We start from the raw sequence: 11,994 nt of genomic DNA, 5'->3' as shown, positions 1-11,994 counted from the left end.
ATCATCCAGGCAGGACACGGGCGAGGGGCCAGGGAAACCTCAGAGACCCCTGTGGCTTTGCTTCAGCAAGTCTCCTTCTCCAGGTCTCTCCTTGAGGACTGACAGAGTATTTGGGTTCACGGATGTGAGTGCCAGGAGGAACCTCTTTCGAGTTTTCTCCTTCCCTTGTAATGATTTTACTAGAAAACCGCCATCCCTGTTTAGAAGGTAAGAGCCTCCTGGATGTTTGAAACCTGTTCAGTCTGATCCATCTGGTCAGAGTTGAATTCTAGGCATGGAAAACATGAGCTTAAGGAGGCAGAATTTTATTCCACACCTGGTATTTTGTCCATTCGAATCACTGGGGACATTAGGGTTTGTCCTTTTTGTTTCACCTTTCCCTCCCTCCCTCCATCCCTCCATCCATCCATCCATCCCTGCCTCCTTTCCTTTCTCTTCGTCTCTTGCTTCTTTTGTCCTTTCTCCTGTTCCCCTCCCAACACCAGGGTGTGTGTGTGTGTGTCTGTGTGTGTGTGTTTTGCCGGGGAGTGCTCTGCAGCTCCCACTGTGGGAGGTCCATCCAAAACTGTGGGACTGAAATAGTGCTCAGGCAATGATCCCCACCAGTGACCTGGCCCATCCTTTGTGCTATCTGGTGAGAACCCTCAGCCTCCTCTCTTCAGGTTCTACCCTGATTGGCTGAGCAGGGGGTTATTGACAGGAAGGAGACTCAGGTCCTTGTTGTTCTCTTTTAAGACCAAGGAAATAAGTCAGAACCAGTTCTATGTTTGACAAATTTTGCTGCTTCTCTGCATTAGTTGTCTCTGAGCAGTTCATGATTCTCTCTAATATTGCAGTTCTCCTCAAATACTTGCTGAATAATTACTGTGCACTTATGTTGTTCTGGAGCTCATCTGAGAGCACTTTAAGGTCATTCAATGTCTGAAATTCAAGGTCCGATGGTTAGTTTGAAAATCAGGGCTCTTGGGTTCTATTCCCAACTCTCCCACTGACTTGCTGTGTGACATAAGACAAGTCAATTCTCCTTTTTCAGCCTTAGCTTCTCCCTCTTTCAAGTAGAAATAATAATGATCTGCTCCTACCTACCTCACAGTGGGTGGAGGATGGGGATCCATTGGAGAGTGTCACTAGGAGTAGGGCATAATATGAGGTGTCCTATCACGTTTACTCAGAGCAGATTAACACATAATAGAATAGCTGAAATAGTCTATTTGATTTGTATGTTTTTATTTTGAAATTGTTAAGAGCAGCAATGACTTAGCTCAGACTGAAGCATCTTATCTAATGTTTGAGATCTAAGTGTCTCCTCTTTGTGTGCGACAAGACAATTTAACACACTGTGACAGACAGGAGATGCTTTTGTTTTGCAACAAAATATTTTTGCAAAGAACTTTTATCCCACTTGTTATGATTTCGAGAAACAAACTGGTTTAGTCTGAATGGGATTTTCTGACAGAAACAGTTTGAATGACATTTCCCCACCATCTCGATTCCTGGGCTCTATCCCTGCCTCTGGGGGGTTTGTTGTCCATTAGAACAGGAGTCGGAACTGGTGGCTTTTCTTTCTGGCTCTGCCACCGCTTTGCTTTGTAGGCCCTTGGGTAAGTCACTTCCCTTCTCTGGACCTCAGGCTCCCCTCATCTGTCCAATGGGAACAGGGACAGTTCTTGAACTCTGGGTGGTTGTGAGCCTGAGTGAGATAAGGGGCGTTAAAGCCCTCTGTGAAGGAGAAAAGGGAACTTCTCAGTGACTGGGGCTCCTCTCTGTATGGCCCCAATGGGGAAGGAAAGAGATGGTGTGGGGGAGAAGACAGGCAGAAGGGGTCAAATGGGGCTAAACCAGAAATGAGGAGATTTTCTTCCTGTTAAAATATCCTGGAGTCTCATGGCTGAAAAGTCGCATCTTTAGTTAGGTATGAACCAGCAGCCTTTCAATTACCAGGCAAAGGTGTGAACCACAGAGACTGATAATTGCCTGCTTCCCAGCTTTGCCTAAGAAGCAACTGCAGTGGTGCTACTGGTTAGTGCAAAAGGGACTACTGCTGGGGTTATGAGTTCAAGCCTTACCTTAAATACTGGTTTCTATTACCCCTGTAGCTTCCCCAACTTGTTTTGCCCAATTCACATGGAAAGTACCCTACTAGGAAAAGGAGAATAAGTTCTGAAATGTGGAAGCTGGTGCTCAGCTTGGAAATATCCACCCTCTGCTGCCATGAATTCCAGTAGATTGTTCACTGTCAGGGAAAATTGATCTATTAGCTGCCAGGAAAGGTGTCTGGGCACCATATCCCCCTGCTTCTTCCAGTGCACCCCTGGCTCGGTCACGGCTGTAGATTCTATATGCATTGAGTCTAAATCTTTTCCCAGCCTTCTTAGCACAGCTGGTAGTGTCTCAGTCTCATAATCTGAAGGCTTTGAGTTCAAGACTCTCAGAAGACAATGGATTTTGCTCCCTGCTTCAAATTTTCTAAAGGAAATCAGAGAAAAGAGACTACAGGAGAGTGTTTTCTAGACACCTTCGCATCCATCTAACACACACACACACACACACAGAATCTTCTAAGGCATTAACTTTTCCTTCTCTATAGAGTTTGTATTCTCCATAGAGCAAAATATATCAAAAACATGCAAGTCTAAACCTAATACAATATGAAACTCAATACAGATAAAATCTCACCCTCAGAGATCTTCCAATAAGCTTCTTTTGCAGACTAGGCTTATTTCTAGTCTGGGCCCAATCTTTTCACCTGGCGTAATCCTTGTTCCAGCTCAGGTGGTAGCTAGGGGATTTCTTATGACTGCAGCCACCTTTCTTCTGTTCTACCCCCTTATATAACTTTGGTACAAGGCAGGAATCTTTTGTCTCTCTCCTGGGGAAAAGCCCCAGGTTTAAGATGGATTCCTGTACCAGGTGACATGCTCACATGTCCTGTGAGACCCCAAGCCTTCATTCTTCCTGGCCTGACTCACAGATGGTGCAGGACAGAGCCATCTACAGTCAATTGTCCTGGTTAATGGGAGCCATCAAGAGTCCAAACCACTATTAGTGGCCCACACTTTGCATCATTACAACAGGACCTCAGAGTTATTGTTCATATTTCTAGTTTCAGATACAAGAATGATCGGTTCATACACATACGATGAACACACACAGTCGATTATAAACTTTGTAATGCTACCTTACATGCATAAAGCATATTCCAGTTACATTATATTCACACTCATTAGCATATTTTAATAAAATCATATGGAGTGCAACGTCATAGCAGGGAAAGGGTTTTACTGCAGCACCTGGGAGCAGTTGAGTTTCATGTTCAGGCTGTGGTATGAGTTTCTCCAGGTTTCTCGTAAGCACACAGGGCCCTTAGCAGGTGCTCTCGATATAGGAATGGCCCAGACATGATAAAGTGATGGGAATCGCGTTTTCCTTTTTAATTTTTTTATTTCCAATGACATTTATGTTTGTGATTTCGTTTTGCTTTGTATAACTGTGTTTTCTCCTGGATTTGCTATTTAACTGAAAAAAGAATAAGGCCTCAGGGGGCCGGATGGAGGAGCAGGCTGGGGCTAGGACTGCTAAGAGAGTGAAAGCATCAGGTTTTCTGTATTGTTTTCTGCCCTCATTTTCTGACTAGTTTCTTTTTTCCATGAAATTTGCTCAGTTGGTAGAGCATCAAACTTTTAATCTGAGGGTCCAGGGTTCAAGTTCCTGGTCACGTAAAAGGACAATTCCCCAAGATTTTCAGAAGGCATCTCTTGAGGACTCTCTTTGACTTCAGTTTTTCCTTTTCAGCACTTGGCCTTTCCTAGGAAGGGCTCTTTACTGCTTGGGACTGAAAGTGCTACTTCCTCACCTGTCCACTGGCATTGCAGTCTGGAGGAAGAAAGGCCTCTGGGCCTGCAACAAAGTGTTGTGTGCTGATTTTTTGAGCAAATATAGGGCTGGCCAGAAAGGCATGTTCCCACTGGGTATTCCCTAACAGAAAAAATTGTCCCCACAGAGTCTTTCATGCCAGAAGTCACATACACTTAATAGGTCCTCTGCTGGTCCCATGGTGTATGGGCTGGTATTCAGAGTTGTGAATCCTGAAATCAAAGTTCAAGCCCCTGTAGAATTGTGGGGTCCTTTCATTGCCAGCTAATTATTCTGGGATTTCCAAAGCTTCCTCTTGCTCTCTCCAATGACATGGTAGCCTGTCTCTTGCCTGCTAGCTGTTGTGACTCGCACAAGAGGGCATGTTTGATCAGGAAGGAAGGCCCTCCCTTAGGCTCAGTCTGAATAGAGGTCAATGTAGCACTGCATGAGACAGGTCAATTTTATTTTGCTTTGTATAACTGTGTTTTCTCCTGGATCTGATATTTAACTAAAAAAAGAAGAATGTCTCTGGGTGCCACATGGAGAAGCAAGATGGGCCTAGGGCTGCTAAAGAAGCAAGAGTAGCAAATTTTCTGCCCTCTTTTTCTTGACTAGTTTCTCTTCTGCATCAAACTTGCCCCTTTTCCTATGAGCCTGGCTAGCTCAGTTGGTAGAGCATCAGACTTTTAATCTGAGGGTCCAGGGTTCACATCCCCAGTCAGATAAAAAAGGAGCATTTCCCCATATGGTACTCCTCCAACAACTGAAAAAGGCATCTCTTCAGGATGTTATTTCACAACAGTCTTTTTTCCTCCAGGACTTGGTCTTTCCTAGAAAGGGCCATGTACTGCCTAGGACGGAAGGGGCAAATTCCTCACATGGCCACTGGCCTCTCAGTCTGGATTAAGAAAGGCCTCTGGGAGTTGCAGCAAACTGTTACATGCCAACTTGGTGAGCAAATGCAGGGCTGCGCCCGCAGGGTCATCCACACCAGAACTCAGCAGAGATCTGGGGGTTCCCTATTGGTCCCATGGTGTAAGAGCAGCCCTCAGGACTTTGAATCCTGCAATCTGAGTTGAAGTCTCAGTAGGATCTGAGGACAATTCCTGTGCGACCTAATCCTGCTGGGTCTTCCAAGGCTCTGTCTTGCTCTCTCAAATGATATGAAAGCCTGCCTTTTGCCTGCTAGCTGTTGTGACTTGAGCACAAGAGGGGATGTTTGATCCAGAAGGCTGGCCGTGCTTGGAGTCCTGTAGGTAGGGATGGGAGCTCCATTTCCTCTGAGTCCTGAAGCTGGGCTGCAGCCTGGCCTAGGAGGCAGCCCTATTGGTGACCAACTGGCCCAAAGTCACTTGGGCGGTGTTGGTGTTCCCCAGGAATGCTGAAAGGCCTAAGGGAGGGAGGCTTAATACTCCTCCCTATCAGTCAGGGTGGAAGAGGAGGGCTGCAAGAGTGGGCAGGTTGATGAGCTAGGCCTTCTAGCATTTAGTTGGGTACATGGTGAGGAACGCAAACTGGGAGAAGCAGTTGCTGGCCTGTGAGGAATGGCTCAGCCGGTGGCGTAAGTGGACCTTGTAATTACCTACAAAGCTGTGATGCTCAAGACCTATCTTTCGTCTACAGGGAATTTCCTCAGCCATGTATTTCCCCCTGCTCCACGAGTGCTGCTGAGGCTGAACATGACCTTCCACTTCTTGTGGGGCAATAGGATGTCCCTACCTAGACAGGAGATGTGTGGCTTTTCTGCCATATTAGAAGAGAGGTTGGGCCTGGTGGGCTTTGAAGTCTTTTATGGCTTTACTTTTTTGTTTTTACATTTTCAGTGGGTGGCTCCCAAGCAAGAGTTGACTCACCTGATCTTTCTTTCTTCTCCTGCTCTTTCTCAGCAAGGGGAAGAAAAAGAAGCTCTCCTTCAAGCTGGAGTCAGAAGGACAACATAAGGATGACTTCCTGAGTTCCAGCTCCAGTCCGTTGCTCTACCAGCTGACCCATCGAAGGGCTGCCATCACTTTCTCCAGGTTCACCCATCGGTGTGTTCAGAATGAGGAGGGGTGACTAGTGGTGTTCCCCAATGGTGAGTCCTAGGACCAATCCTATTCAACTTAGTCATAAATGATCTGGAGAAAGGGGTAAACAGTGAGGTGGCAAAGTTTGCAGATGATACTAAACTGCTCAAGATAGTTAAGACCAACGCAGACTGTGAAAGATTTTCAAAGAGACCTCACAAAACTAAGTGATTGAGCAAAAAAATGGCAAATGAGATGTAATGTGGATAAATGTAAAGTAATGCACATTGGGAAAAATAACCCAAACTATACATACAATATGATGGGGGCTAATTTAGTTATGGTTAATCAGGAAAGATATCTTGGAGTCGTCGTGGATAGTTCTCTGAAGATGACCATGCAGTGTTCAGCAGCAGTCAAAAAAGCAAACAGGATGTTAGGAATCATTTAAAAAGGGATAGAGAATAAGACAGAGAATATTTGCCCTTATATAAATCCATGGTACACCCACATCTTGAATACTGCGTATAGATGTGGTCTCCTCATTTCAAAAAAGATATACTGGCACTAGAAAAGGTTCAGAGAAGGGCAACTAAAATGATTAGGGTTTGGAATGGGTCCCATATGAGGAGAGATTAAAGAGACTAGGACTTTTCATTTTAGAAAAGAGGAGACTAAGGGGGGATATGATAAAGGTATATAAAATCATGAATGATGAGGAGAAAGTGAATAAGGAAAAATTATTTACTTGTTCCCATAATATAAGAACTAGGGGCCACCAAATGAAATTAATGCACAGCAGGTTTTAAACAAATAAAAGGAAGTTCTTCACACAGTGCACAGTCAACATGTTGAACTCCTTGCCTGAGGAGGTTGTGAAGGCTAGGACTATAAGAGGGTTTAAAAGAGAACTAGATAAATTAATGGAGGTTAAGTCATGAATGGCTATTAGCCAGGATGGGTAAGGAATGGTGTCCCTAGCTTCTGTTTGTCAGAGGATGGAGATGGATGGCAGGAGAGAGATTACTTGATCATTGGCTGTTAGGTTCATGCCCTCTGGGGCACCCGGCATTGGCCACTGTTGGCAGACAGGACACTGGGCTGGATGGACCTTCGGTCTGACCCAGTATAGCCATTCTTATACTCTTATGAAGGGAGCAGCAGAGCCCTCTGAGAGAGTTTTTGTAGTGTAGTGGTTATCACATTTGCCTACCACGCCAAAGGTTCCTGGTCCAAAACCAGGTAGAAACAAAATTGCTTAGTTTTCCCAGCTTCCCTGGCTGTCTAGCAAAGTTCCTACTGCTGCCACTGGCATGTACCTGTGATAAACCCAACCCCTGCAGGACAGAGGGTGGGGAAATGAGCTGAGAAAGAGCCTTGGCATCAGCAGAGGAAAGCTAGAGGATCTGGGCCAGTCACCTTTTGGAGACTTGCGTCTTGGTCTCCTCTGCCCTGAGAGGTTTGCTGGTGGAGGCCGGCTCTTCCTGCTGGCCTCCTTTGTGTGATTTGCCAAAGGAGGAAGTGAGGCAAGAATGGGGCAAAAGAGGAAAGTCGAGCTGAGGAAGGCAGGGCAGAAGCTAAGCGCCTCAGTGTGGCTAAGTGGGGTTAGTAGAGCGCCACCATTCATTCTGCAAAGTCTGGAGAGGTGCAGTTGGCTGCTGGGAGGTAGGATCCTGTGCCTGCCTCTTGGCTTCCCAGGGGTGGCTACTTGCAACCCAGGAGAGGAAGGATGGTTCTGGGTGAAAGGAAGACAAGCAAAGCTCTGGGAGGAAATTTGGGTGCGGGGTGCGGGCTTTCTGCTCGGGTGTTGGGGTGCAGGAGGGGGTGGTGCTTACCCCGGGCACTGCAACTCCCAAAGTGACCGGTACACACAACCCTGTGACAGCAGCTCTCAGGTCAGCGGGGACAGTGAGTCTTCATGTGCCGCTACCTGCATGCACGGCCCCCAGAGCTCCCATTGGCTGCAGTTCCTGGCCAATGGGAGCTGTGGAGTTGGTTCTCGGGGCAGAGGCAGCACATGGAGACACTCCCCCCACCCCAGGGGATGCTGGGACATGCCAGACACTTCTGGAAGTGGCACGGAGGGACAGAGGCAGAGTGGGCAGGGAGCCACCTTAGTGCTGCTGGCACATCTCTGCACACCCATTGTGGGAGGGGGGCAGAGGGCCTCCATGCGCTGCCTGGAGTAGGGGCAGAGCACAGAGCTGCCTCCCCTCCCAGGTCTATTACAGGAGTGGGTGAGTGGGCTCTTTTGGCCCACAAGGTGCAGCAGGTCAGACTAGATGATCACACTGGTCCCTTCTAACCTTAAATGCTCTAAAAGGGAGAGGGAAGTAAGGGGAAAAAAAAACCCAAACATTGTAATATCAGGGTGACTCCACCTGCTCACAGTATAGTCCTACCCCTTTCTTACTTCATTAGGTGTTTGATGACCTGCAGGACATTGATTCTCTCATTCCATTGATAAATTGATACAATGTGACGGAAATTAAACTAGTTTCCAGCTGAGAAAACAGCACCTCAGTGTGGTGGCTGGGAATTGAACCTAGGTCAACTGCTCAGAAGGCAGTTATGCTCACCACTATACCACCAACACATCTGGTGAAATTACTCCTTATGCTTGCCCAATGAGGCTAGGCCAGAATTGAGGCATTTTCCTGCCTGTTAAAATGTACTGGATTCTCTTCACAAAAAGGCCAAACACCTCTATCTTCACCTGGGTTTGAACCATCAGCCTTTCAATTAGCCACCAACTTTGTTAATCACAGACACAGGTAACTGCCTACTTCTCAAGCTTGTCTATGAAGCACTTACAGTGATACAACTGGCTAGTGAGGGAGGCACACTGCTGGGGTTATGAGTTCAGGCCTCACCCAACACACTGGTTTTCATTAGCCACAGAGCTTCCCCCATTGCTTTGTCTCATTCACATGGAAAGTGCCATACGAGGGTGATGAGAGTAAATTCTAAACTCTGAAATGCAGCGGTGGCCCAGAGATTGGGATAAGGGGTTTGAAGAGAAAAAGCTCTAGGAGTATAAAACCAGACAGTTGCCAGGGGCAGGTACGGTACAACGCCTCAACAGGGAGCCATGCGGGGTGGTTCATGAGAGGTATTTGAAGATGAAGATAACACCATGGCTAACAAGAGACTGGCACATCCTGGGTTCAAGAAAGGAAGGGACTTGGGTTAATAGTCTGAAGATTTGTGTTACCATCACTATCTGACCCCCCTTCAGCTCGGAGCAGGTTTGTACGTTGCTGGGTGGAACGCACATACTCCTGGAGAGCAGGGGCAGCTGTTTCCATGGCAGAGAGCCTGACACTTAGGAGACTTACTATACTTGCTGTTCTGAAGCAATTCAATAAAATAAGGGTGGAGCTACAATGTCCGGTCCAATATTTCAGCCCCCTGCTGAAAAAACCCTATTTTAGAATCTACACAGGAGGCTTCCAGTGCTAGGACACCTGACCAGAGAGCTCAGTGGGGTATAACAGCTGCTGACTCTGAGGGTCCTGGGCTAAATCCACTTGCAGGTGAAAGTGTTTTGATTTATTTGATTGATAATGAGCACCAGCTACCAGGGGAGAAGCCCTGTGAGTCACTGCCACTGGGAAAGGGTAGGGGGAGAGGGAGCAAGAGGAGAAAGGCAGAGACATTGGATACGAGGAATTGCGGGGGAGAAGAAAGAGAGAACAGAGAGACAATAAATGATTGAAGCAGAGCAGGTGTCCCAACTCGATCTTGCTGATCACAGGTGTTCAGAGAGACAGGTAGTTGCAGGTTTTCCAGTGTCAAGTCTGAACTTTGATCCTAACAATGTGAGTTCAAATATCAAGGGGATCTCGACAGACCTGATCTCTTTCCCTTTTAGTATTTTTATTTTGACGTTTTTGGCTTAACCGTGATCTTCTCTTTCCCCACCTGTACTGCAATTTGGGGATTATTTTTATTTTGCCTTCCTTTTGTTCATGTCATTATAATTGTAACTGCAAAGGAATCTGCAGGAGCAAAAACTGACTCAATACTTTATTTCCCCATCATGCCGAAACATCATACAAACAGCTCACACAGCTGGAATCATAACACGGAAGGCCAGGGGATGGGAGATGCAGGTTTCCAAGTGTTCTGTCTTTCTCAGATGAAAACATTCCAGCCCCTTGTGTGCCTCCATCCTGTATGACCTGATAGACTTTGACACACTTATTGTCTCATTCTATGGATGTGATTGTAATACAATGTGACTGAAATTAAACCACTTCCAGACGAGGAGACAGAAGACAAAAAGTCATTATTGCACTGGCTGGGACGCAAACCCAGATCAACTACTTGGATAGTACTTATGCACAACACTATACCACCAATGCATCTAATATGAGTAGCTTTCCTGCAGGCTCTGTGTGCTGGCAAAGGGGGTGATATGTGACCATGGAATTAATGAGCAAGGTGGATGGGCTGGAAGCTGCCTGACAACAGAGAGCAGAGTTCGGATCCCAGAGTGACTTAAAGGGGGCAAAGGTGAAAACAGAGCTCATTGGGAGCTGGCCCCACCCCAGGAGAGGGGAACTGAAACTCAACTTCACTCACAGAAAAATCTTCCCTGAGAAGGAAGGGGACAGCTTGTTTTAAAGACCAGGTTTGTGTTTGTTCCTGCTACATACGGAGGGGCTGGGTAGTGCTGATTCCAGCCCCCAGACTCTGGGAGGATAAGGAACAAATTCAGGCTGCCAGTCATCTGCAGGAGGGAGATGGTCTTTTGACAGTGACAGATGCCTCATCCTAAAGGCCTTTGTCTGCCCCCTTTTAGTGACTGTTTGGTATAGGAATGCAGCCACCACTCCTGGGTCTCTCCTGGGGAAATAATGTTTCTGTGCAAAACACCAAAGCTTTTAACAGAAAGGAAGAAAAGGAGATGGCAACACAATGGGACTAGCACATAAGGAATGAAACACAAGATGCTTCTCCCATGTGCATTGACTTTTAACCTTGTTTGCGGTGGTGGTGGTCCATGTAGGTCCCAGAACTCCTCTGGGGCACCTGACATTGGTCATTTTCAGAAGACTGGACAGTGGGCTAGATGAACTGGTCTGACTCAGTGTGACTGTTCTTATGTTCTAACTGCTGTTTAGGAAAGAGACGACCTTTCAGGCTACACAGAACAGGAGCAGGGTGCTGGGTTAGCTCCAAAGCTTGTCTCTTTCACCAACAGAGGTTGGTCCTCGACAAGTGCTTACCCTCACTCGCCTTGTCTCTCTTGGACTCTGAAAAGTGTTTTCTCTTCACTCCCTTTGCAGAGAAGTTAAGTTTCCCTTTGGGCAACTATCAGGCTGAAGCAATTGTATTGACTGTGACACTAGAGTTGAAGATTTAATATTATAAATAAATGAGTCTAAATCTGAGATTCTGGTTTTCACATTGGTTTTTCTAACTCAGTTCCCAATTCTCTTCTAGAAAGGCCTCCAGGATGCCTGCCCAGCCCAGCAAAAGTGGCCAGGAGAAAGCCAACAATGCTGCTCTTTCAGGTAGTTGAAGGCTGCTATCAAATCCCTCCTCACTCAGTCAGTCCCCAGTCTATGGCAGTGCATAGGATTCTTCCATCCTAAGTGCAGGACTCTGCACTTCTCCTTGTTGAACCTCCTCAGATTTCTTTTGGCCCAATCCTCCAATTTGTCTAGGTCACTCTGGACCCAAACCCTGTCCTCCAGAGCTTGGATTCTTTACATGCTTTCACAGAGCGAAGAGCACATGTTCCATGATTTCATAGGGCAGACTTTTGTGCTTTCCCTGTGTGAATTTGACAGGTGGATCAACATATAGACACATTGTGACCTTTCTCAGGATACTGAGGGCTGTGAGTCTCCTTGCTGTCACCTGCCACAAGGAAGAGGGAGTTTTGCTTTTGGCAGCTGGATGTTAGTGACCAAACGCACCAGCCTGCTGGAACTCAAGGACCCTCCTCTGAGCTACAGCAGCCACCCTAACCCCTGAGTTCCTTCAGTATATCCACCTCTGGGGTCCAGCCCAGATCACCAGATACTCAGTGAAATCCCAGATCCTCTCCTCCCGAAGTATCCCAAGATACTAGTTTTACTGTGGACCATTGCTACTGTATCTCACACAGCACTTGAGTACA

General features: G+C 46.7%; 2 non-coding genes across 2 annotated transcripts; both read left to right on the top strand.

Annotated features, from left to right (window-relative positions):
- The first annotated feature begins 4,507 nt into the window (after positions 1 to 4,507).
- On the top strand, positions 4,508 to 4,580 carry TRNAK-UUU. The gene has a single exon. It is a non-coding gene; the product is annotated as a tRNA-Lys (tRNA).
- Positions 4,581 to 7,039: 2,459 nt separating this feature from the next.
- Positions 7,040 to 7,112, top strand: TRNAG-ACC. The gene has a single exon. It is a non-coding gene; the product is annotated as a tRNA-Gly (tRNA).
- The last annotated feature ends 4,882 nt before the right edge of the window (positions 7,113 to 11,994 follow it).

Source organism: Gopherus evgoodei, unplaced genomic scaffold, assembly GCF_007399415.2.
Source record: "Gopherus evgoodei ecotype Sinaloan lineage unplaced genomic scaffold, rGopEvg1_v1.p scaffold_81_arrow_ctg1, whole genome shotgun sequence".
Taxonomy (NCBI): domain Eukaryota; kingdom Metazoa; phylum Chordata; order Testudines; family Testudinidae; genus Gopherus; species Gopherus evgoodei.
The sequence above is the reverse complement of the archived record's forward strand: the minus strand, read 5'-3'. Positions and strand labels throughout refer to the sequence as shown.